General features: G+C 42.4%; 1 pseudogene; it reads right to left on the bottom strand.

The window, feature by feature from the left end:
• Positions 1 to 309: 309 nt before the first annotated feature.
• Positions 310 to 26,456, bottom strand: LOC129853549 (bridging integrator 3-like; annotated as a pseudogene).

The following is a 26,456-nucleotide window of genomic DNA, read 5'->3' as shown; positions in this document are numbered from 1 at the left end:
CCCGAGAAAGCGCAATGACGTGGTGCACATATGGCATAAATCAATTTCGGGGACTATTTTTAAAACTACTGGCAAGAAATTATACAAAAGTACTGGAGAATCTTTATGCAGTTGCCATTAAATAGTGAATTTGTAAATGGGAAGTACATTTTAAACTGAATATTGATGAAATATGTTCACTGGGCACTATTTTGACTAATTCCCAACAATGTAGAAATATTATTGTATGTTCCTTAATAAAGAAACTGATGATTATCGTCAGTCAATTTCATTTAGTTGAAATGTATGACAAGGCAGATCACTGAAGGAGACTCTTCTTGCATCCATTTATTGCATGGTTGTTCATACAAAATGACAATGGAAAAAGCTTCACCAAAAACTGTCTAAACAGGATGGTAAGTAATAGAGCTAAAATAAAACAGCTTAATAAAAACCATTAACATTAAAGAAACAGATTACAAGTCATGTTTCTCACTCAATAATAATGGTAATTAAATTGAACTAGAACTATGTTTTGGATAAGCTAAAAAATGTTATAATATACATTTAGTCAAGAATGCATTTTGTACATTGCTGTCCACAAATAAAAGACACATTCATTGCATTGTTCATATAAAAAGAGTCAATTTGTCATGTTTTGAGAGAATTCTAAGGAACAATTTCATCCTCAATCAGAAGCATTTTTCATTAATAAATATGCAACCAAGGTGGGTATAATAGTTAGGTGATGTACTTAAATCATATGCCATGACCTCACCTTAGGCAATAACTGATAGACATTAGGAACATTTACTGGAGAGTTTAAATCAATAATTAATCTGTTTGCACAAATAAAACTGAGGACAAACAATGGAACAAAGAACCACTTCGATAACAGTCAAATGAAGGAAAGCTATGGGAACAATGAACAGTAAGTGTCACTAGAGGGAGCAAGAGCGTTGCTTTTGGAAGGCAAGTACTCTAGCTTGACTTGTAAACCTACTGTACGTGAAGAAGAACAAGAGAAGGGTATAAGGACTCAGTCTAAGACTGTCAGATTCTCCTTTTCAGAAGTAGGGGAAGATTAGGGAACAGACAAAAACATTTGGACACCTTTTATACAGCCACCATCAGAGGTCTGAAGATGAAAGAGTTTGACATATATCAATAGCTGGGAAGCTGGAGTGGCTAGTGTTAAATACTACTTTCAATATATATATTTTTTTACCCCAACAAATAAGCTTCCGGTCCACAATGCACAGGCTAGATCACTGTGCATAAACACTGAGGGAGGGAGAAATACAGAGATTCAAATTAATGTAGCTTTCTGACCTACACTTCATCCTCTAGTCCGATAACATTTAAATACTAGTGTTCAATACAGTACTACCAATTTGTTACAATAAATTCCGTATTGGTACGTACCTTGATTTGGAAAAGATTACAAAACTCAAAATGATCATAAACGAGTATGCAGCTTTGAGAAGAAAGTGTGATCCACGGATATCCTATACATCTATAGTTCTATGTGTAATTCTACGGTGTGACCCACAAATGAGTTCTTAGAACGGTTTCATTCCATCATTTAAAAAATATATACATATTGGCTTATGATAATAGCACTTGGCTGATGGCTTGGTGGCAGTTAAAATGCTTTGAGTTGCTATCAGTGTTTCTTTAGATGTGAGGAAAGGGTCAGATAAGAGATTTGAGAGAGGTGGGAAGATGAGTGCAAGAAACCAGTTGATGATTAGGATATGACCAAAGCTGTCCATTTGCACATTGAGAAGGATCCTGAAGAGCAATCCATTCACTGAGGTTTGAAAGGAGTCAAGGCCAGAGGTATAGAGCGAGCCCTTCCCCTCCTTGGTGTTCTAACCCCCTCTCAGTCATCAGCGACAATGGACAGAGCACGCAGCTCACTCAGCTTGGCTTCATTCTCCCTCTCACTCTGCTCATCAGTCAGCCCTGCCTGGTCCATCTGATCCGTCAACTCACTGAAAATATTGTGCATCTCCGTGAAGTACACCACCTGAAAGAGAGAAGGAAAGAGAATGGTGAATTTACTGAGGTGGAAAACTTTAAGACGATGAGGGTCTTACGGAAAGAGAGCAGTTAAAGTTCAAATCAGAACCCTGCCCAGTCCACCCCCACAATCTAGCCACAGTTTACTTACAACATGCAGAGGCTCATGGTCCTATAGCCCTTCACCTCCACTAATGAGAAGCCATTCAGAAGTAAAGGAGCGAGCCCGTAGAAATCAAACAACTAAAACAAAGCCCAAACCCCAGCTCTTCAGTGGGTAGTGACCCTGCCTTTTCTCTTCCAATCTGAACATGAGATAGAGAGTGTTCGCTGAAAGCTTTCTTGACACATCCCACCCCTGCTTCTTCCCCCAGTTCATGAGTCAGGATCCCAGGAGAGATGCTTTGATGATTAATAGACTTTAATCACATTACAAGACTCCAGAGGAGTGGGCAGAGAATGAAAGTACTGGGAAATACAACCCCTTGAAACCCACACACATTTCAATATTTATTCATGCAGCGATGCATACGCTACAGTGCACTTTAGGGGGCATTTCGGACTTATTTGTAAATGCACACGTGTGTTCTGCATAGAGGCTGGAATAAAAGAAGAGCTGCTGGCAGATCAAGTCATTGAAGAATAGAGAGACAGGCCATTTCAGATAGGAAAATGAAGATCTCTCTCTTGGGCAGGGAGAAGACGAAACCACATGCAACTATAAGAGATTTGTCACAGGATGCATGCTGGTAGAGAAATTATCATGTAGCCATTTTCAACTAATTACATTTGAACTGTGATTAACTATCCAAATGTCTATTCCACAGGACGTGTGCCGGCTTCAGTCCAGTTATATTAACAGAAGCTAGTTGGTATACCCAGTGACTAACCGGAAGAGGAACCCAGTTTGAAAAGCCTCTGTGTTTATACCGAACTCTGTCACCTAGACCACATGAGTGGGCCATGAGTATTGGGTTACCAGTGTATGTGGGGGCAAAGCGGATATTTTTCATTTAAAAAGTGGCTTGGTGAAAAAGCTATGGGATACATGTCAGTTATAATGTACACCAGATCACTGTGTCCGGTCTGGGGTGAACATCCTTTATGTCATCCGGTCTCTACAATTAGCCCAGTAATCATGTGCCATAAACTCCATGGACCACCTATGAAAAGGAGCCAATGGCCAAATTCATAATGGTTTATATTACCTCCTCTGACCTCAACTCTTTATTTCACTAACAATATTTCAAAAACATACAGTACGTGAGAGAAAAAATTTGGCATCCAATAAGATCCCATCTCTATCAATCTGATCTATCAATTGCCTCAGAAGTGCAATATAACTAAATCATTATGACAGTAGCGTGTCAAAAGCACACATTTCTTTCTGCTAGTACAAGCAGTACAGAACACCCTAACCAAGAACAACCACAGGGAATCCACACTCAGACAATGTCTCAATTATCCAGCATCCGTACAGGTGGACAGGCACATCCGATCACAGCAGAGCATTGCGTCCCATTCATAGCCGTTTCATGAAACTCCTGCTAGTGGTGCTAGAGCCTCAGAACAAAGGGAGGCATTGTGAGGGCGCCCTGGGAGCCATGGAGCAGGTCCGGGGGAGAGAAAAGAGGGGGAGTGGGAGTCCAGACCGTGCATGGGCTGCTGTGCTGACTGACCACCCAGGAGCGGCTGTGTTGGAGGAGTGGGTGTTTAGACCAGCCCAGCACTGGAGTCTGTCGCTCTGGCCCAACTGCACCCCCCCCCACCCCGCCTCCATTCACAGTGTTCTGGAGTTAGAGATGAGCTTTTGAATTTGAGTCATCAGCGCTTATCCTTCAGAGGGCCCTCATTACTGTTTCAAGTCATTCTTTGCAGATGACTGAGTACAGACCTGCACCAATGTCCATAGAGGACAGAGCACTGAAAAATGGACACTAACAGTGGGAAGGCCCAAAATCTTCACCCAATAATTTTATATCCACAACCTGTCTCTATTAAATCCTTATCTTATAGGGCATTGGGTCCATGTTTCTATAATCATCATTCTAGGGAGAGATAATGACTCAGTGATGTCCAGTGTTACATTACAGAGCTACTATGGAGGAGATAATCCTGATCAGTTAACAAGATTACCAGAGACCTAATGGGAGCTGCCAAGTTTATTCAGACTGCCTCCAGTGACACCATCTCCTGAGCTGTGAAGATCAGGCTACGTTACTGTTACACAAGTCTGTCTTTACTCAGACAACCCAGGAGGGATCCATTCACTTCCAGTCTTCCAGTAACAGTCATCACATACAAGCCTACGCCCTTGTTGTAATCTAACAGAAACACAGAGAAAGTAAAGAACTCTGTCACGGAAGACAGAACTATGGATAGATCAAAGGGCGCAAATATCAACTTCCTTTGAACCCCCTCTGGGCTTGCCTGGTAGTATCAATGACAAAATGTTGTTTGAGTCTGATAGGCAGCTGTCGGTCTGTCAGTGTGTTTGGGGGTGGGGTGCCAGCCTGGCCTAGTGACGTGGCCACTACTCAATCTGATTAGGCGTGTGCCAGTCTCTATCCCAAAAAGGAAATGACATGGCTGGGGTGGGGTGCGGGGGGTAGGCGTGGGCGACAGTTGCGGGTGCCCAGCACAGCTGCTGGGCTGGTTAAAGCGAGACGGGCTCGCGGGTTAGAGGGGCTGGAGCCAGACAGATAGACGGACAGACCTGGGCCTCCTGGGCTAATCAGGGAGGCGTGGGGGGTTAATCACATTAAGGTGGTGGAGGGAGACAGGGAGGATTACACTCTCTCTCTCTCCACTCCACTACCACTCTCTCTGCTGTTGGTCAACAGACAGCTGGGGGCAACACAACACTACAGATCAACAATATACTAAAATGACGAATAAAACCCATTGGAAACTTTTTGGCCTGGGATTGGACAGATGTGAACATGTTTTGTGTATCAACTGAATGCTCATACATACCTAGGCCTAATAATTAATAACTGTGCACGTATGTATGCATTACAAAGATGGCTCACGGGAGTTAAACTGGGTATGTGTGCACCCAGCCACACTAGCTCACCTGTGCCCGGATGAGTGCCTCAAAGCTGGGCTGAAAGTAGTCGATGCGGCTGTGGTAGAACTTGGGCATCTCGTCCAGCAGCTGCTTGTTCTTGGCTTCAAAGTCCTCCCTGACTGGTCTCAGCTCCTCCCTGGTCTGGCCAGGGGCAAACAGAAGACAGGTCAACACTTCCAACAAAGCACACCTCATCATCACTATGGAGTCTCAACAATCACATTCCAGCTACGTTCTCAGGAATGTCATCTGTCAATAACCATGAAAAACAATAGGAGAATGAAAATGTGTTCTGACGCAGAACAATAGAGAAAAAAAGAAAAAGACTAATCACGACCACAAGTGAAGAGGAGTGGGTTATGTGGGAAGACTTGGCTGTGTGCAGACCACACCACCGCTGATCAGGATGTGTGATGTATTAGTACGTAGTCTATTGGTGGGCATAAAGAAATGATATCTCAACGAATATGTATGATTTAGAGTGCATGATGTGTGTGTATGTTCGTGGGGGGGGGGGGGGGGGGTTTGGGGGGTGTAACAGCATCACCTGTGAGCACTAATGTTTATCTGGAGAATCTACTCTGTGTGTCCGTCCTTAGTGATTCTGTTAAAATGGTGTGGTAGTGTTTTGTCAAGATCATTTCTCTAAGAGCTGTGGGATTCAAAGACCAAGGAGATAGGGGGCCTGTTTAGGCTTTGTGTCCCTGACAATGCTTTTCTCAATGTGTGTGGGTGGGCAGCCATGTGAGGGTGTGAGCCCAGGCAGCGCTGCATTGATATCTGTGAATGTGTGTGTGCTACTAAAGAGGTCTCTGTGAGTGTGTCTACAATACTCAATTACGTGCCTGTATATGTGCAGCAGTGTCTTTTCTAAAGGCTATACTTGAGAGCCTGGTAGCTTGTGTGGGTGAACAGAGAGCACATGTACAGTATGCATTGCGCTCAACTATTTTTGTTCACAGCCAGTCAACATTTGTACCTTGTTCACTTCTTGATTGTATTGAACACACTAACATCATACTAGGATTTCTATTGCCCAACAGAGAGATGGAGTGGCAACACGTACCAGCAGAAGCTGTTAGCACTGTTCCGTTACATTGAAAGAGCAGCGTACCTGGTGCATTTTGACCATGGTGGGGCCCGGCCCGTCTTCTCCTTCTCCTCATACTTCTCTACTTTGGACTGTAACCTCTTGTAGTCCTGTAGAGCCTGCTCCCTTCGTTTCACAGCCATGTTGAGGCTGGGGAACACACTGCTGTACCTGAGGCGCACAGACAGAGACACAGTGAATCAGACCTGACACACAGAGGCAGACCTTGAGACACAGAGAGACAGAGCGACAGATACCAAACAGCCAAAGTGACTGCTTTGTACCTGAGATGTGGACATAACGAGACATGACATTGCTCTGTGTACATGGACATACAGACAAGAGCCTGTCAGAGGAACAGCTGCCTATTGACAATCTGAATGAAACTTCCTACATATTGCAATGTGTCCGCAATTCAGACCAATAAATCTAAACAAATAATGCGAAAATGAACCTACGGTGTTGTCTTAAAATGATAAACATGTGCATTGAAAAAAGTATTGCACTTTAAAATCGAAAGTAAACTAAACAAGAATAAGCTTTCTCTAAACCACTGACAACTTGTTGAAGTGCTCATGTGAGATCTCGTGGATCGATAGCATGCAGCACAGAAAAGTGTTCTCAAGTAGGAGACATCTTAGTGTAGACTGGAGTCACTTTCAAACAACCAAGGAGGCCAATTTTCGGTCAAACCAACACCAATGTTTATTTAACTACTATAGTGCAAATGGCATGAAACAATTCATTTGGTTTCAATGATTTTATTCCAAATGAAAATACAATCTTTCCGAGAGAATCCTTGTCTCAGGTACTAAAAATAGGAAACACATTTGTAACTTAGCAACAGGAGTCCGTGCCTCATCCTGGGACTTACTTTGCTCCAACACGCTGGTTCTGTACGTTCTGATTTTATGGGAAATACAGTACAGAAACGCAGCTACACCACTTAATTTGCAAAAGATTTACATTTTCCAAACTAGAAAACTAAAACAGTTGCAAACCTGTTTAGTCAGAAAATCTTACCATTATAGACTAACCATCAAGTCAATGGTGGAGATGTCTAACTAGACACCTGGATTTTCACACATTTGAGAGCACTTTAATGTACTTTGTATGATTCTATATAGGCACAGTAAGTCAGGTGTCACATCCACCATGCATGTTTATTTACCCAGGTCTAAATTTCATAACCTGATGACAATGCTTTGTTTTTCTATGATTCATCTGGGAGGATTCCATACAGGCTGCAGCTAGCTATAGCCTAGTTCCTTGAACGTCTGCTACTCTCACTAGTGTAAAGTGTGCCAGTGATTCATTTTTTCCTCAAACAATGAGCCAATTCTCCTGGTCCTCTTCTTAATATACCACAGGTGAGGGGAATCCACAATGGACCTGACATGAGGTTGCGAAATCCAGTCTGCCTCAACAAAGAGTAGAATAAGCCCTGTGAGGGGGTGGCCAGCTGGGGTGGGGGGAGTTGGGCAGCGTGACGTGACCTGGGCTCAGCCTAAGACAAGCTGTGGATTGTTTCCCACAGGAAGTTGAGAAGGGAGCGGCCCTGTATCGTTCTGGCGACGTCACAGAGCCCAGCCCCACGACCCACGCTCTCCCTCTATTTATAAAACAACACTTTGGCCCAGTTTACGGCAGGCAGCCAGGCTGGGTGGATGCCTTCCTCTAGTAATTTACGATCTGTCTCTTGCTCCAGTGTAGTGTACACATACTTCAAGTGCCAGGGAATTACACAACCGCCCCCCTAAGCACGAATGCACTCCGACACGATTCCATTGGCCCATGACAACAATACACACCACACTGACTCATTAAAGACATAAAGGCTGACCGCATTCTCCTCCTCCAGAGCACCTCACTTCACACCACCTCTGCACGGCATCATGAGGTGCCATGTGATCAGATGCTCTCACTTCAGACTACATCACAATAGAGTAGTAATGATAACATCTGGGTCACTCACACATGATCACATTGTAGATAGGAGGTATCCTGACAGTCAGCAGGACCACCACTTCCTTTCTCTTAATGATGTGGACTGAGAGAACACCTGTGTGAGCCGATATTAGGAGGTCACTGTTCTAATGCTGTCATACCTAGAGGATGCTAATGTGTCTGTTGTGCTCAGACTATCTAAAGAGGAGCTCTGTGGGAGCCTGGCTGACTCAGCTGTAACTGTGACATGTAGAGGAGTGACAGTGGCTGTGTTAGAAGGTCACTGTACACACTGCGTAATGATAGTTTGGGATCGCTGGCTGGGCTGGACATTTCCCTAGATGTCTCTGGTCTGACTTCCACATACTGACCAGTTAGCTCCAGACCAGCCTATATTTAATCCGGCCTCGTCTAGGCCTAAGCTCTGCTGGTCGAAGGGCGCACCACCACTGTCTGTGTGACAGGTCAGTCAGGGTGTGGTGGCTGGCTGGATGGAAAAAGCAGCTGGACGAGAGCTTGTTTATGACAAGTTGATCCACAGCCGGACCTACACAACCAGACAGCCAGCCAGACAAGCCTGAGTCTGGACCAACCAGCCCGAGTCTGGACCAACCAGCCCTGCCGGAGCAGAGACAGTAGTCTGGCAGGTTGACTGACCGGTCCACTGAACACTGTCACATGACAAAAGGCCTCTCTAAGAACATGTTCACCTTCCATGTCTCATTGTCTATGAAATGAGGAAGTAACCCTGTGAAAGCCAAGTTTACGCAATCACATAAGGCATTATTTATGCGTAATGAAAATACAAAGTCACTGTAGGCTAAGTGTTGTGTGAAGGCTAGAGTGCCAGCAGAACCTCTGTTTTGATAGGGAAGGTTTGCTCTGCCGCAACATGCCTGATGCTTTGTCTCTGTTGATCGAAAGTGAGAGGACGACTCACGCAAGCTAGATACCTGATACACCAGATATTTAAAAAAATATATATGTTTTTATTGTCACATTCACCAGATAGGTGCAGTGAAATGTGTTGTTTTACAGGGTCAGCTATCAGGCAAGAGCAGAATTTTTTTTCTAGAATAACTTAAATAAAAAAAACATTTCTGTGATTGTGAACTAAAATGTAGGCTAGTTTATAGGCTACATAATTTTGAGACACCCTCGTAAAACACATCTAATTGCTTCAATCTGACAGTGACAGAAAACAAAACAGCACCTTGAGTAACTCCCAAAGTAGACTAAATGAACCATAGTGTCAGGGGCAGTCACTTTCTTCCCCCAACCCCAGGTCTTACAACAGGGCTGCCTTCTGTCTCACCTAAAAGAGCAACAAAGCAGAAAGGATTAGGATAGGAGGCCTCATACCCACTCACTCCCCCTTAGGTATGAGCATGAGTAATCGAGTCCTCAAACGCACATCAAAGCTCGATCTTTAATCAGAGACCACTTTTTTTTTTTAAATACTGTAAAACTATTTGGTGGAATGTGCTTTGTGGCTGCCAGAATGGGAAAGTGACATTTTGTCTTGAAGACAACGGTAATTTGCTTTGACTCTAATGTTCCATTTGTACATGCGCCTTTCCGAGGAACAACAAAAAATAAAACAAGTAAAGCATCACACTGTTCTCCTTAAATTCCCTTTCACCTCCATATCTCATTCTCTCAATGGCATTCTGACTCCTCCCGCCACACACGCGTGCTGAGTGCGCACACAAGCTCCTTTGGCTTACAGAAATACATGTCTATAAAACAAATCTGATGGGATTCACAAGATATGTTCCTTGTCAAGTGTCAAATTCAAAATGGACTGTTTGATTGAAGTAGGAAAATATGTGTTCCAACGAGCTGCAGTTTTGGAATATTTGCGTCCTGTCTATTTCTCGCTTATGCTACTTTGCGACTTGCTAGTGCCATTTAGAATTGGTTAGCCTAGGGCTCTAGGCTATAACCCCCCTAAACATTGACAAGTTGCACACTGAAAATTGCAAAAATAGTTTGATAAAGACAAAGAGCCTACTTTCATCAGAATCATTGAGCATAGGCCTACTCACCAAACTGATGTCGTGGCTGTAATTCATCACCATACAATGTTCAATGTGGAATTGTTCATCCACTTAAATTCCAAAGAACAGGCAGAATAAACTAAATCGAACATCAGTATGTCGAAAATATATATTTCAACTTGCCAAATTGACCCAGGTTTCAAATGATCCCTCTTTGAGAATAACTGTTCCAGGCACGAGACGTGAATTACTTCACAATGGCAACTTTTTACATGGCAAAAATTATTACATTATATTCAATTTCTTTACAATGAAATAGGCGTGTCTTGACTATGATAAGGACTCGAGAAATAAGAACATCTTGTCTGCTAAATAAATAAAAAACAAGGCATTTTGTTTATTTTTAAACAAGGCTTCTAGAAGCAAGCACCACTGCTGAGGTTACTGCCTTTTTGAAGATTATGTTCCACAATGTAATACACTGCTCAAAAAAATAAAGGGAACACTTAAACAACACAATGTAACTCCAAGTCAATCACACTTCTGTGAAATCAAACTGTCCACTTAGGAAGCAACACTGATTGACAATAAATTTCACATGCTGTTGTGCAAATGGAATAGACAAAAGGTGGAAATTATAGGCAATTAGCAAGACACCCCCAATAAAGGAGTGGTTCTGCAGGTGGTGACCACAGACCACTTCTCAGTTCCTATGCTTCCTGACTGATGTTTTGGTCACTTTTGAATGCTGGCGGTGCTTTCACTCTAGTGGTAGCATGAGACGGAGTCTACAACCCACACAAGTGGCTCAGGTAGTGCAGCTCATCCAGGATGGCACATCAATGCGAGCTGTGGCAAGAAGGTTCGCTACCAGGAGACAGACCAGTACATCAGGAGACGTGGAGGAGGCCGTAGGAGGGCAACAACCCAGCAGCAGGACCGCTACCTCCGCCTTTGTGCAAGGAGGAGCCCCGCCAAAGCCCTGCAAAATGACCTCCAGCAGGCCACAAATGCTAATTGCTTGCTAATTGCCTATAATTTCCACGTTTTGTCTATTCCATTTGCACAACAGCATGTGAAATTGATTGTCAATCAGTGTTGCTTCCTAAGTGGACAGTTTGATTTCACAGAAGTGTGATTGACTTGGAGTTACATTGTGTTGTTTAAGTGTTCCCTTTATTTTTTTGAGCAGTGTATAACCAGTTGATATTACGATTTCAATAAATTAATTAACATTTTATTGACAGAATATATATATGGGGCAATTTAGCAATTAGGATTTGTAATGGTTATGATAAATTAGGCATTGTTGCGATCTGTTGGCATATAGATAAACGTGCAATTTTTATTTTCCATTGCGGCCCTGAGTTCTAAAAATAGATTTGCTTTTCCATTCGAGTACTTGAAAAAATAATCCTGCAGGTACTTGAACAGTCAAAGAATGTCAAATGCCCATCCCTACATATAAATACCCTGATGTCATTCACTGTCCCCCCTGAGTCGATGGAATTCACGGCTGGGAGAGAGAGACAGAGAGGGACAGAGAGAGAGAGAGAGAGAGAGAGAGAGAGAGAGAGGGACAGAGAGAGGGACAGAGAGAGAGAGGGAGGGAGATTACAGAGAGCTGGTAGTCCCATCCACCAAACTACCAGGTGTGAAATAGGGAAGAGACTCAGGGGGTATGCTAATTTGGTATATAGCAGACCTAACCCACTCTATTAAATTAGTCAAAACAGGAACATTTTACACTTGGCTAGAAATTAATAAGGACATTATCTCAACTAGAGGTCGACCGATTATGATTTTTCAACGCCGATACCTATACCGATTATTGGATGACCAAAAAAAGCCGATACCGATTAATGATATTACTAGTTTATCTAGCGTGTCCTGCATTGCATATAATCGATGCGGTGCCTGTTAATTTCTCATCGAATCACAGCCTACTTCGCCAAACGGGTGATGATTTAGCACTGTCGTTACACCAAACTTAACCATAAACATCAATGCCTTTCTTTAAAATCAATACACAAGTATATATTTTTTAAACCTGCATATTTAGTTAATATTGCCTGCTAACATGAGTTTCTTATAATTAGGGAAATTGTGTCACTTCTCTTGCGTTCCGTGCGAGCAGTCAGGGTATATGCAGCAGTTTGGGCAGCCTGGCTCGTTGCGAACTGTGTGTAGTCTATTTATTTCTAACAAAGACCGTAATTACCAGAATTGTACATAATTATGACATAACATTGAAGGTTGTACAATGTAACAGCAATATTTAAATAAAGGTGTAAAAAAATATATAATAATAATAATAATAATTCGGCCAAATCGGTGTCCAAAAATACAGATTTCCGATTATTATGAAAACTTTAAATCGGCCCCAATTAATCGGCCATTCCGATTATTCGGTCGACCTCTAATCTCAAAAGAGAAAAATGTCCTCATGTGTGCTAGCTATATCCCCCAGTAGAATCCCCATACTTTAATGATGACAGCTTCTCCATCCTAGATGGGGAGATCAACAATTTCCAGGCCCAGGGACATGTACTAGTCTGTGGCGACCTAAATGCCAGAACTGGACAAGAACCTGACATCCTCTGTCACGACTTCCGTCGAAGGTGACTCCTCTCCCTGTTCAGGCGGTGCTCGGCGGTCGTCGTCGCCGGCCTACTAAGCTGCCACCGATCCCTTTTCTTTTTAGTTTGGTTTTGTCTGTCTTGTGTTCACCTGTGTCTAGTTTAGGCTAATCAGTGGGGTATTTAATCTCGCCCTACCCGCTAGGTTTTTTGGATTGTTTGTGTTACTGTCGTTTGCTTGGGTTGTGTTTTTCCCTGTTAAGCAGGTTTATTTCACGGGACTGTTTTTCCCGCACGTTAGTTTTGTAGAGGAGTGTGTTACTCCGTTTCCGACAAGACTGCGTTCCTGTTTTCTAGTGGCTGCTTTTGTGGTCCTGTACCTGTTTTGTTGGTGGACCAGTAAATAAAACGCCCTTCTTGAAATTCTTGCTCTCCTGCGCCTGACTCCACACCCACCTCTCCTAGGGAGATATTGACACCCTCAGCACAGGGGGACAAACACCTACCTGGGATGTGATAGCATTCCCTCCGCCATATGCCCCACTAGACACAACTACGACAACATAACTAACAAAAACGGGTCACAACTCCTGCAGCTGTGTCGGGCGCTGGGTATGTACATAGTCAATGGTAGGCTTTGCGGGGACTCCTATGATAAGTACACCTATAGCTAATCTCTTGGCAGCAGTACTGTAGACTACTTTATTACTGACCTCAACCCAGTCTCTTAGAGCATTCAAAGTCAGCCCACTGACACCCCTATCAGATCACAGCAAAATCACACTCTACTTGAACGGAGCTTTGCTCAATCATGAGGCATCAAAGCCAAAGGAACTGAATAATATAAAAAAAACTATAGATGGAAGGAAAGTAGTGTGGAAATCTACCAAAAAACAATTAGGTAACAAATTCAATCTATTCTAGACAATTTCCTGGACAAAACATTTCACTGTAATAGTGAAGGTGTAAACTTGGCAGTAGAAAACCTAAACAGTACATTTGACCTCTCAGCTTCCCTATCAAATCTAAACATTTCAAGCAGACAACCTAAGAACATTAACAACAATGACAAATGGTTTGATGAAGAATGCAAAAACCTCAGAAAGAAATTGAGAAACCTAACCAACGAAAAACATAAGAGACCCAGAAGACCTGAGCCTACGCCTTCACTATGGTGAATCACAAAAACAATACAGAAATACACTACGGAAAAATAAGGAACAGCACGTCAGAAATCAGCTCAATGTAATTGAAGAATCCATATAATCTAACCACTTCTGGGAAAATTGGAAAACTCTAAACAAACAACACAAAGAGTTATCTATCCAAAACGGAGATGTATGGATAAACCACTTCTATAACAAAGAACAAACAGCAAAAACATATACAAATCTTAGAATCAACTATTAAAGACTACCAGAACCGACTGGATTATCCAATTACATTGAGTGTAATTAAACTACAGGACAAAACACAAACCCTCCAACCTCAAAAGGAATGTGGTGTTGATGTTATCCTAAATGAAATGATAAAATATACAGACCACAACTTCCAATTGGCTATACTTAAACTCCATAACATCGTCCTCAGGTCTGGCATATTCCCCAATATTTGGAACCAAGGACTGATCACCCCAATCCACAAAAGTGACCCCAATAACTACCATGGGATATGCATCAACAGCACCCTTGGGAAAATCCTCTGCATCATCATTAACAGTAGACTCGTACATTTCCTCAGCAAAAACAATGTACTGAGCAAATGTCAAAATTGACTTTTTACCAATTTACTGTACGACAGACCACGTATTCACCATGCACACCCTAATTGACAAACAAACCAAAACATAGGCAAAGTCTTCTCATGCTTTGTTGATTTCAAAAAAGCTTTCGACTCAATTTGGCATGAGGGCCTGATATACAAAAATATACAACATTATAAAATCCATGTACACAAACAACAAGTGTGCGGTTACAATTGGCAAAAAACACACACATTTCTTTCCACAGGGCCGGGGGTGAGACAGCTTAAGCCCCACTCTCTTCAACATATATATCAACGAATTGGCGAGGGCACTAGAACAGTCTGCAGCACCCGGCCTCACCCTACTAGAATCTGAAGTCAAATGACTACTGTTTGCTGATGATCTGGTGCTTCTCTCCCCAACCAAGTAGGGCCTACAGCAGCACCTAGATATTCTGCACAGATTCTGTCAGACCTGGGCCCTGACAGTAAATCTCAGTAAGACAAAAATAATGGTGTTCCAAAAAATGTCCAGTTGCCAGGAACACAAATACAAATTCCATCTAGACACCATTGCCCTAGAGCGCACAAAAAAACTATACATACCTCGGCCTAAACATCAGCGCCACAGGTAACTTCCACAAAGCTGTGAACAATCTGATAGACAAGGCAAGAAGGGCCTTCTACACCATCGAAAGGAACATAAAATTCGACATACAAATTAGGATCTGGCCAAAAATACTTGAATCAGTTATAGTCCTTTATGGTTGTGAGGTCTGGGGTCCGCTCACCAACCAAGAATTGACAAAATGGGACAAACACCAAATAGAGACTCTGTAAGCAGAATTCTGCTAAATATCCTCCGTGTACAACGTAAAACACCAAATAATGCATGCAGAGCAGAATTAGGCCAATATCAGCTAATTATCAAAATTCTGAAAAGAGACGTTAGATTCTACAACCACTTAAAAGGAAGCGATTCCCAAACCTTCCATTACAAAGCCATCACCTACAGAGAAATTAACCTGGTGAAGAGCCCCCTAAGCAAGCTGGTCCTGGGACTATGTTCACAAACAGACCCTACAGAGAGCCAGGACAGCAACACAATTCGACCCAACCAAATCATGAGACAACAAAAAGATACTTGACACATTGGAAAGAATTAACAACAAAAAAACTGAGCAAACTAGAATTCCATTTGGCCCTAAACAGAGAGTACACCGTGGCAGAATACCTGACCAACGTGACTGACCCAAAATGAAGGAAATATTTGACTATGTACAGACTCACTGAGCATAGCCTTGCTATTGAGAAAGGCCGCCGAAGGCACTCCTGGCTCTCAAGAAAAGACAGGCTACAGTATGTGCACACTTACCACAAAATGAGGTGGAAACTGAGCTACACTTCCTAACCTCGTGCCAAATGTATGACCATATTAGAGAGACATATTTCCTTCAGATTACACAGACCCACAAAGAATTAGAAAACAATCAGTTTGTGACCTGTTGCCACAAGAAAAGGGCAACCAATGAAGAACAAATACCATTTTAAATACAACCTATATTTAATGTTTATTTATTTTCCCTTTTGTACTTTAACTATTTGCACATCATTACAACACTGTATATAGACATATGACATTTGAAATATCGTTATTAATTTTGGAACTTTTGTAAGTGTAATGTTTACTGTTAATCTTTTATTGTTTATTATCTAGTTCACTTGCTTTGGCAATGTCAACATATGTTCCCTATGCCAATAAAGCCCTTAAATTGAATGGAGAGAGGGAGTGACTGAGAAAGGGAGAGACAGAGAAAGGGAGAGCATATTTTCATGCTCATCATTTCCTGGATATGTTGGTGGGTGCTTATATTTGTCCTAATACAGTGAGTGTTAATTACCCAACTAAGTGTAGCCTAAATTTGAATACACATACTCTGGCACGTACACAGCCCATTGAAGTGACAAATAAAAAAAACTCCATTAACACTGTCCAGGCTCTAGCCATTCTCTGCTCTATTTAAGATTCCACACATTTTCTTACAGATCGACACAAAAACATCAAGACTATTGAGACTTCAGAAACAATGATTAACATTCTGTTACTGGTGGACTAATGGCATTTTATTTCTAATGGAAGCTTAATGTATGGTGGCTTAATAGAGCAGTCCTCTACTTTGATGGCTAATTACAATATGCGGAGCTTCAACGCCATAAACATGCAACAGGGCTGATGGCTTGTTTTCCTCGTCCTAAAATAGTGGTTACCAACCTTTTGAGTCAAGATCACTTTCCGAGTTAAAATGCAAGCCGAGATCTACCGCTCAGGTTTAAAAAAAAAAAAAACACATCTTCAAAAATGTAAGCATGTAACAGTTCTGTAGCAATGAGGTTTGTGCAGTAGGCTATAGGCCCAAATATTATCACTGCATATTGGCTATGCTTGAATTGCCCTGCCAATGTTGTTCTTCCCAGACCATTTTGAAATTATATCAATATTTTTTAATTAGGTATATGATCACACAGATAATGGATAATTTGTTGTATTACTTGTGAAGCACAGCTGAGTGAGCTTAATAATTTGCTTTTTTTTTACTGATGGGCCTGCATCTGATGGTCAGTCGGGGAGGGAGGGATGGAGGGAGCAGCGTTGAGGCTGCCTCTCACCCATCCCTCCGCCCTCCGCTGAGAAAAGGTGACATAGTCTTCCAGCTGATGGCGAAACTCAAGTCGCACTGCCTCATGCACCAATTCATGTTGTTACTCCTATGACCAGAGAAAGTGAAATATTCCTTGATATTAAAAAAGACACACAGGCTGCAAATAATAACAATGCAGGCTTATCGGAACACTTTTGCTATACTCATTAATTGCAGCTGCAGTGCTGGTTGTAGCGTGTGGAAGTAGGGATAACTGTAACGATTGTCGTCGGAATGAGAAGGATCGGACCAAGGTGCAGCATGGTACGTGTTCATGATATTTATTTTAACAGAACACTAAGACAAAATAACAAAAATAGACCAACACGAAACAGTTCTGTCTGGTGCAGACACAAAGACAGAAAACAACTACCCACAAAACCCATGTGGGCAAGAGCTACCTAAGTATGGTTCTCAATCAGAGACAACGATAGACAGCTGCCTCTGATTGAGAACCACACCCGGCCAAACAACAAAGAAATACAAAACATAGAACATAGAATGCCCACCCCAACTCACGCCCTGACCAAACCAAAATAGAGACATAAAAAGGATCTCTGAGGTCAGGGCGTGACAATAATGTGCATTTTTATGGCTAATAAAGAAAGGTGTTGAACAAAAATGTTGACAGTGCTGAATAACAATTTAAACATGAACTTACACAAAAACAGCAGCTCTTTGCTGTATTCGTTCAGTCTCTCTCTAGTCATGGTTTTAAGTTTTGAAATCACAGTATCAACTTTGCTATGCGTTCTAGGCTTTTTCCCCAGTCTATGGCTCGAAGAAACTGTGCAGACACAGTGATCTGAGCTATCTGATTGGTCAGCGGTGGGCCTATAGGTGCACTTGATTTGCTCTCTGGGCCTGCCGGGTAGGCGGAGTTCTACCTTCAGTTAAAAATGGGAACATTTTGCCTTCCCAGCGCTAGGGCTGCTGAATCAAGAGCACCTACCACCAACAGTGCAAAACTAATTTAAAAAAATAGGAACGCAAGGCTGTCACGAAATTGGGGAGAAAAAGGGGTAAAAAAAATACATTTCAAAATAAAAGTTTTCAAAATAAAACTAGGAATGCCTAAGAGATCAACCAGGCCGTTCCCACAATGTGTTTGTCCAATGCAGTGTATGTTTGTGTACTGTCCTGAGACAGTCCTGCTCCCCAGCCAATCCCCTGCCCCTGGCCCAGGAAGCTGGGCCCTCTGCCATATTCAGAGCCTGCCCACACGTCCGCCTGCCGCCCACCAGGAAGAGGAAATTAGAACCATTCCATCCTGTCACAGCTCTGCTACCAGAACACACGAGGAGACAAATAGTGCATGCACACAATCACTAACTAGTGCATTCATATGTTCCATCAAAGTTAATTTTGCCAGGGGTTTGACATGACAAGATCAGGAATTTCAGACAGATATTTTGTTATAAACAAAAAAGTTAAAACACACACAAATTCACCAGACAGCAAACACATTGAATATCTCTCTCTCAAACACACCCCACTCCAAAAAGCAGCCTCTGGGGGAGGGATCAGCAGGAGGAAGCAGGACCTTAACAAGCACTACGGAAGACGGATGGGATCCCTGCTCCCAAGCCTGGCCACTCCCTCTACCGCCTCTGCACTCTCTGTGTGTGTGTGTGTGTGTGTGTGTGTGTGTGTGTGTGTGTGTGTGTGTGTGTGTGTGTGTGTGTGTGTGTGTCAGGGCCAGGCTTCAGGAATGGAATAGCACTCACTGCGTGCTCGGACGGACGGGGGCGAGTATAGGGAATTAAACTTTAAACTTTCTTCCAGACACACTACCACAGCAGCCCCATTCCCTGTCCAGTTCAGTTTTACTATCTGCTGTGCTTTATTACAGCGCCTTCTGGAGCTAATGCTACGTTCCAACTCCCCTTGTGTGTGCGCTCCTTCCCACTCTACAGACACAGCAGCTGTGGCTTGTGATGTATTAAAAACATGCGGACAATGGGAGAGGTGCAGGTCTAGATAGACACATACTTTTTAAGAGGATCGATCACCGTCTTCGAGATCTGGTTCACCTGTGGACGAACAGACACGGGTCAATGTTAGAGATAAAAAAATATATATACAGTACTTCTCTTAATATGAATGTCTTTATGAATAAAAATTTGTTGTCAAAGTGGATTACATCAAGTTGAACATAATAGCTCCTCCAAGTCCCATGCCTCCACACAAACAATCAACAATTGTGTATTTTCAAACAGAGCACTCAAAACAGAGGGGAGGGAGGTGAGGCGGGTTGCAAAGAAACTTTTGTGACGTTGACTGTTTTATTGTACACAAGCCCCGAGGAGAAAGCCCTGAATATTCATTGAGCTCAACAATACAAAAGGATACAACTGTCAGGGGACGGACATGAAAGCAAAGCCCCACTGATTTCAAATCCTGCGGAGGGTGGGTTGCTTTACAAGATGAAAGTTCTTTGCAAACAAACATTTTAACAATAACAGTTTATATTTTCCTGCATTCTCCTTCTCGTTGCCAGAGCCGACAGAGGGAGGGAGAGAGGGGGAATTTGTTAAATGGAAGTAAATTGACATCTCATCTTGAGGCCTCCAACCCTGACGCCAAAGTCCCATCGATAGAAGTTGGCACACAATTAACAACATGTCCAGTGTCATTTATAATGCACAGTCAAAATGAATGCTAGATCTCTGACAGAACGCTAAGTTAACCTGGCAAACAACTCCAGTGAACAACATCGCTAAGAACATTTCATGAGAAATAAAAGTGTCAAGACAACTCCATGAAGTGACAGCTCCATATGAACAGTGAGCCTAGTACAAGTAATTACTTGCTCACTAGTTATTGGAAGGATAGTCAATCACAGAATATAAGAAACAAATACTGTAAAACAGCAGAGCTTTCTGAATGCCCTGACCATCTCTGAGAAGACACACACACATCAACACTGCTTCGCTAAAACAAGTACATAACACGAATGAATTTGGTTTGAGGGAAAACAAGAGAACCAATAACAAATAAGTACATGGGAATTTACATTTTCCTCTGTTTTACATATTCACACCATCCCCCCCTCCCTGGGAGAGAAAAGTCTGGAGCTGCGCTGCTGCTGAGGTGAGTGCATGCAGTAAGCGGGGAGAACAACAACAGCACATTTGCTTAAGCATGCTGGTGCCCTCTACCCTCTGCCCCTTCTCACAGAGGGGGGGGGCAGGACTATTCCACTGAGGCCAGCAGTGCCTGAGGCCGGCGCTCTAGCAGCAGTCTCCGTGAGTGAGTCACGGGGCAGAGGCCATCCCGGCACACAGGCCTCCCAAAAATACACGCAGATCGCAGAGGAAATCAATATCCCTCCAAACGGAGCATCCGCTACTGCTCAGCCGCCATTTTCACTGGGGCTCGGCTTCAGCAGCAGTGTGCCGGGGGGGCTGTGCGCCCTCCTCAGCCCCAGAAATAAACACACAGGCCTGGGCCACTGCTGCCTTCATTATCCCTGCACATTTTATCTGCTCGCTCTCTCACTCACAGCCCTGCGGCAGAACATCTTCTCTCAACACCAAAGAGAGCAAAGGGTGGTTGCTTTTGTGTCTGTTTTGCTTGAGCAGTTGAGTTGTTGGTGGTGCCGTCAGAAGGAAGGAACAGCCAGCTTGGAGGGAGAGCTGGTGGAGTATGATTCTGGTGAGCTGCGTTGGGCTTTAACAACTCTGGACTCCTGAGGTGATATTCAAAAGAATACTGAACCAACTGACCAACCAAGGGCCTAGAAATGCTTTGCTTGTGCGTCAGCTCTCAACCAGTTAACCGAATGCCAAGCTATGCGGCTCAGAGAGATATACTGTAGCAGAACACGGTCATGTCAAACATCTTGTCGACTGAGACTGTCTGAAAAGGAGGCCTCTAAACTCAAGCACCAAATTGTGATAACAGAAGGGTTGCATGTCAAAATACTGTGAAGGCCACCTAACTACCAGGCTCAATATGATGGAGAATAATGTATTTTGTTTTTTGTATTTTCTAACTTATGATGACTGCTTCACTTCCAGAAGTAAGAAGGTATACTTGGCTCCATGCTGCCTGGCTGGAGAACTGTCCAGCAGACCATGGCCATGGAGCCAAGCAGGGAAATTATACCCTATAGAGCCAGCCAACGCCTCCAATCCTACGCACTTTACAGCAAACCTGCACCTTTGTTACTGACCTGCAAAATGCCAGTGATGTAAAAATACAATACCACATAGACATCTTGCTGTTCCTGATCATATGACTCAAAGCAGCTCAAAACCGATTCGAGATGATTTCGAAAGCTCGAGTAGAGTCCAGCAAGATGAGTGCTGTGTAGTGCAGAGCTGGCCTCCCATATTTGTCCGAGGTGAAGGTTATGAGGGTTATTAGCATAGCCAGAGGGAAGAGGACTCAGAGGAGAACAGTAAGAGATGTTAACTACACTTCACTGTTTAACTAAGAGGGAAGTGGAGAAGGAAAGAGAAAAGCAGACTAAAAATGGATGATCACAAATACATTTGCCGTGGACATTTTCATAGAAATGGGGTAGAGAATATTGACTACTCATCATCTTTTGCAAGGGTTCCAGATTTTAAGGGGAGAATAACTCTTGTTCTGATGTAAAAATGTTACTTATTTCCAATCTTCAGAAGAATGAGAAGACATTTCATCTTAAATACAGTCAAAATGGAAGGACTGTTCTTGGCAGACCACCAAGCCAAACTCTTGAAAAGACCTACCATAGGTCACAAGCTGTGAACCACAAGCACAGTCACCACACATCTTAGTCCAGTCATTCCAAATGGCTACTGTAAAACTTGATCTGAGCACAATGTGTGTTTTACGTCCAGTCTTTGCTGGAAGAATGCCTGAATGCCTTGTTGAGTGCTTGAAAGGAATTCACAGAGATCTTCAGAATATGTACAGAGAGGGACATTGTTACTCAAGGTAAGGCCACAAGACACATAAAAGGACGCTGGGAAAACCAGTCCAAAGCACACTCATGGAAAAAGCACTCTTCTAAAATTGTAGTAGAATCAGGTCTTGTACATATTTGTTTTTCTGCATTCTTGATGATCAGTGTGATTCCCAGTTGACTGACTTCTCTCTCTTAACAGAGATGTCTCTCACAGTGCAATGCCCTGAAGAAACGCACATGCAATGCCATCCCTATGATTACCTGCAGCGATGATTTTAATCAAATATGTGATGTACACATGGCAAATAATATAAAGGAGCTGAGAACAGAAGCAGCATTCCTCACAGAGAGAGACTGTGGAAGATCATGCAGAGAACAAATCCCATTAAAACAGCCTGTGACATTTCCAAGTGAAGCTATTCCATAGTACGAGTTATTTTAAACACTAGTGAGTCACAAATGCATCCGATCTACAGCTCTCTGATATTCGACAAAGACAAGCAGCTAATAGACCAGTGTGCTGCTGGAGACGCTCTCAAAAGAAGACAAGAGAAGAAAAGAGATCCTGAGTGAGTTTTTTCTTCTCGTTCACACAATATTGACAAAGATGAAAATACACTTAGGAAAACCAAACCCTTTTTGGTTTCAGCCGTTTGAGTGTTTGAAGAGAGGGGAGCATATGAGGCATACCTGTCAGAATTCTGAATCAAATGCTCATAGGTAGAGCTGTGAAAGCTAGGCTGGGGGAGTGTTTCTTTTACCATTGTATAGGCCCCTTGCCTAAAAGAGTATACAGTTTATTGGCCCCCTGCCTAGAAGAGTATATTGTATATTTTGGTTTCAATAGACAATTTCGATGCAAGAGGACCTGACCTAGATGTTGCTCTGGGGTTTTAGCAATTGCACCCCACCTGGAAAATAATCTAGGGGAACGGCTCAGCTGTGGTGTGAGGCTGAGGAAGAGCACAGACAGGACCTTCTCCTGAGTGAAGGAGTCCATCCTCTTCATGGCTGTGTCCAGAGCAGTCATGGACTCCAGAAAAGCCTGGTCCTGTTCACACAGTGGGTTACTGAGCAAGTCCCCTGAGATCTTCACTGCTGCCATGGACATGGCTGAGAGACACATATAGAACTCCCAAGGAATATTGTTATTACCATGTTAAAACTGAGCCTGAGAAGGGAAAGGAGGGAGGGAGAGAAAGGATAAGAAAAAAAACACCAAAACCAAATAGATATGGTGGAATGTAGAAACATCACCATGCCAACATACAATCTGTGTTATTAATTGTTGGCCTGGTTTTACTATTTGGCCCAGACATGCTTGGTAGGCATGGCTAACATCAGAGGTTAGCACTGTGCCAAGACTGACACAGCGGGAGGGGTTCAAAAGTTTGAGCTTTTCGTGTAATAAACTAAAAGGAAAAGTAGGATAGAGCAGCACAGCATCAGTTGGCAGGAGTTGAGGGTGTGGTGGGCTCGGCTGCTGTACTGAATATTCAAAAAAGCTATAGGAATCAGTGCAAATGTTTCTACAGTCCCAGCGCCAATTACTGTTAATCTGCACCCTTGACACTTTATCTTTAGACCTAGAGTGCATATCGGATCACAGCATCACAATCAAAATAAATGAGCTGCACTGGGGACATGCAAAGAAGTTGATAAGGCAGGAAGTAAAAAAAGAAAAACATCAGACTCAACGTAGGACTCATTCAAACACTCTTAGGATCGGGTAAAGACCCATTTACTGTCAATCAAACATATGCAGGTGGAGTTTCTGGTTTGTAATAACAGGTTGAGCCTGCCCTAACCTGGCATTCACATGAGAATGTATATGTGGGTAAAACAAGCCACGTTGATTTAGTGGTTATGAAACAGACTAAAAGGCCCTTTCTCACCAAACCCTTTATTTTTGGCTGAATAATTTAGACGAAAAAAATGAATACAGCACGTCTTGTTTATGACACCTATCCCACTAATTGCGAAATATCCTGCCGCAATCAGTCAATTATTTATTTTTGGCCCAGGTTCGATTTTTGCATCTTTTCGCAAGTGAAAATAAACTGTTAACCAATAGAAATTGTTATCTGGGATACTGCCACTGCACTACCCCTGACAGGTCTGTGTTCTTTGTGTGAATTCATTCATTTATATGGGCCTGTTTTTTGCGTTTACAATTAATCAATGCTGCAATGTATCAATTTAGCCAACGTGATCACATCACACCAGAGCTACACGTCACTCTCGCCATTAAAACTTCTCCGTCAGTTCATTGCCAACGCTGTAACCTATTTCATTGCCATTCAGCAAGCAAGAGGATCGATCGATGCTTCTCTTCTCAAATAGGCCTATCAGTTTAACCCCCTAGAGTCAATGTCCGCGCCCCTGCGAAAATAAAATGAGCATAATAAAAATAGCTTGAAATATATTTAAACAATATTGCTGTTCATTGTCTATCTATACGTTACTCGTTCAAGACCTAGAGGGGAAAGAGAGTGACAGTGGCTTTGCCAGCAGAGATGCGTGAATTGCGCAAGAAGGGAACAGTGAAGACGGAGTTAATATATTAATTAACTTCTAACTTAACGAATCATTCATATAGCCTATATATTAGGCTATGTATTATAGGCCTGCTAAAGTGTGATATAGACAACCCTAAAATACAGACCAAAAAATATCTGCTGGAGTTTATCCTTATCAATACGTTTTTGCGAAGATTTAGATAAAGCACTCACTCAAAATAAAATGTAGGCCTAGTGTCAACATAACCACCCGTTGCTTCACTAAAATTGATCAACGGCTATGGACAGGTTGTGTGCATGTGTTCCTATTTTCTAATGGTTGTCAATTTCATCCTCATATAGCCTTATATCACAGCTGTCTCGATATCTTCTCCTTACAACTTTCGTCAAATTATATGATAGGCTACATTGATTTAGCATTATCCTATAATGTAGAGTGGTTTTTGATATCCTACAAAAAGGATTTAAAGACAATGTTTTTCATATGTTTTGTTTTTGGGAAAGGAGAACTGTGATTTGCTTATGTGTCTAAGTGGTATGCGCTGCAGGCTGCTTTGATTGACGGGTCCGTTTAGGTGGGTGGGTGTGCGTGCATGAGTTCGCTAATTATCCATGTCCATTCAGGAGTTTTCCTAAAATAGGTCTAGCCTGTCTGGACTTCACCTCTTTAAATCAGATAGAAAGAAAACTATTGGCAGCAAGCATCATGATGGTCAGTTTAAGTGCGTGGAATGACGACAGTTCCCAGTTTTGCTTTTAACTGAATGAATCGCAGCCAAGCTCCTTTCATGAATAGCCTATCCTAATATTTTCAGTTGCATATTGTTTGTCCGGAAGTATTTTAATTTTCTCTCATTCTGCATCCTCTCATAGCCACTTTGAACAATATATTGCCACGGATAATGACTGCAGCAGTGTTGGTGGCGTTATGCGAAGTTTTCGAAAAAAACGTATTGGCTGGCGTGTCAAAATCGGATTGTGTATTTTTTCTGAATTCGGACAAAAAGATTGCACTGCAGTTGGTGAGCAAAGATCTTAACATGGTTGTCAAGCTACAGAAAATCTAACTGTTAAATTCCATTGTATCAGGTAATGAATAAACCGTTTGTGTTGCCAATGTAGAACTTGACTCAGCTTTTCTGCTTGCAGTCAAACAGATTGAAGAAAATGGCTCGTGGCCAGTGATATACAGACTCAGTAAAGATTTCTCTCTAAAGACTTATGGACTTGCCTCAGAAGAGCCCACAATTTTATTGTCTTACTTTAAATAGACTAGACAAATGATTGTGTTATGAAAAGCTGTGTGGAGCACACTGTGTGCTAACATATTGTGCAGGCAGGTCTACTCATTGTTTGGTTGGTGGAGAAAGGACCTGTGTAACAGCTGGAATCCATTAATTCTAATGAGACATTGACAGCTCTGATACTTTGAGGCATCATCCTATATTCCAGAGCACAAAGCAGAGGAAATGAAGAACCCCATCCTTCTCCTCTCCACCCTCAGACTAGCTATCTACCAGGGGCACATTCTGCTACTGCTCCTCCCAAAGATACCCATTTCCATCTCCAAAAGAGCCAACCAAAAATATATATTTCTTCTGTGCAGAAATACACAAGCTATGAGTAGGAAGCATGTGAGATATATTGCTAATCTTTAAAGGCTACTGAATAAAACCTCACATTCCAAAAAATTAATTTTTCCAAAATTGCATAACAGACATGTCCCTGAAAAACCTGACAGGCACAACAATTAGGTGTCAGTAAATGTATGCCTAGCGTGAGAAAGAGATGAGACGAATGAGAGCAAGTTAATGACAAAGGAGATTTGTACATGAAAGAAAAGATGATCAGTGGGAAATCCATCTTTTTCTGAGATTGGCCAAAATATACAACACTGAGTCAACA

This window comes from Salvelinus fontinalis, chromosome 4 (assembly GCF_029448725.1).
Source record: "Salvelinus fontinalis isolate EN_2023a chromosome 4, ASM2944872v1, whole genome shotgun sequence".
NCBI lineage: Eukaryota > Metazoa > Chordata > Actinopteri > Salmoniformes > Salmonidae > Salvelinus > Salvelinus fontinalis.
Note: the sequence above shows the minus strand (reverse complement) of the source record. Positions and strands in the feature narration are given on the sequence as shown.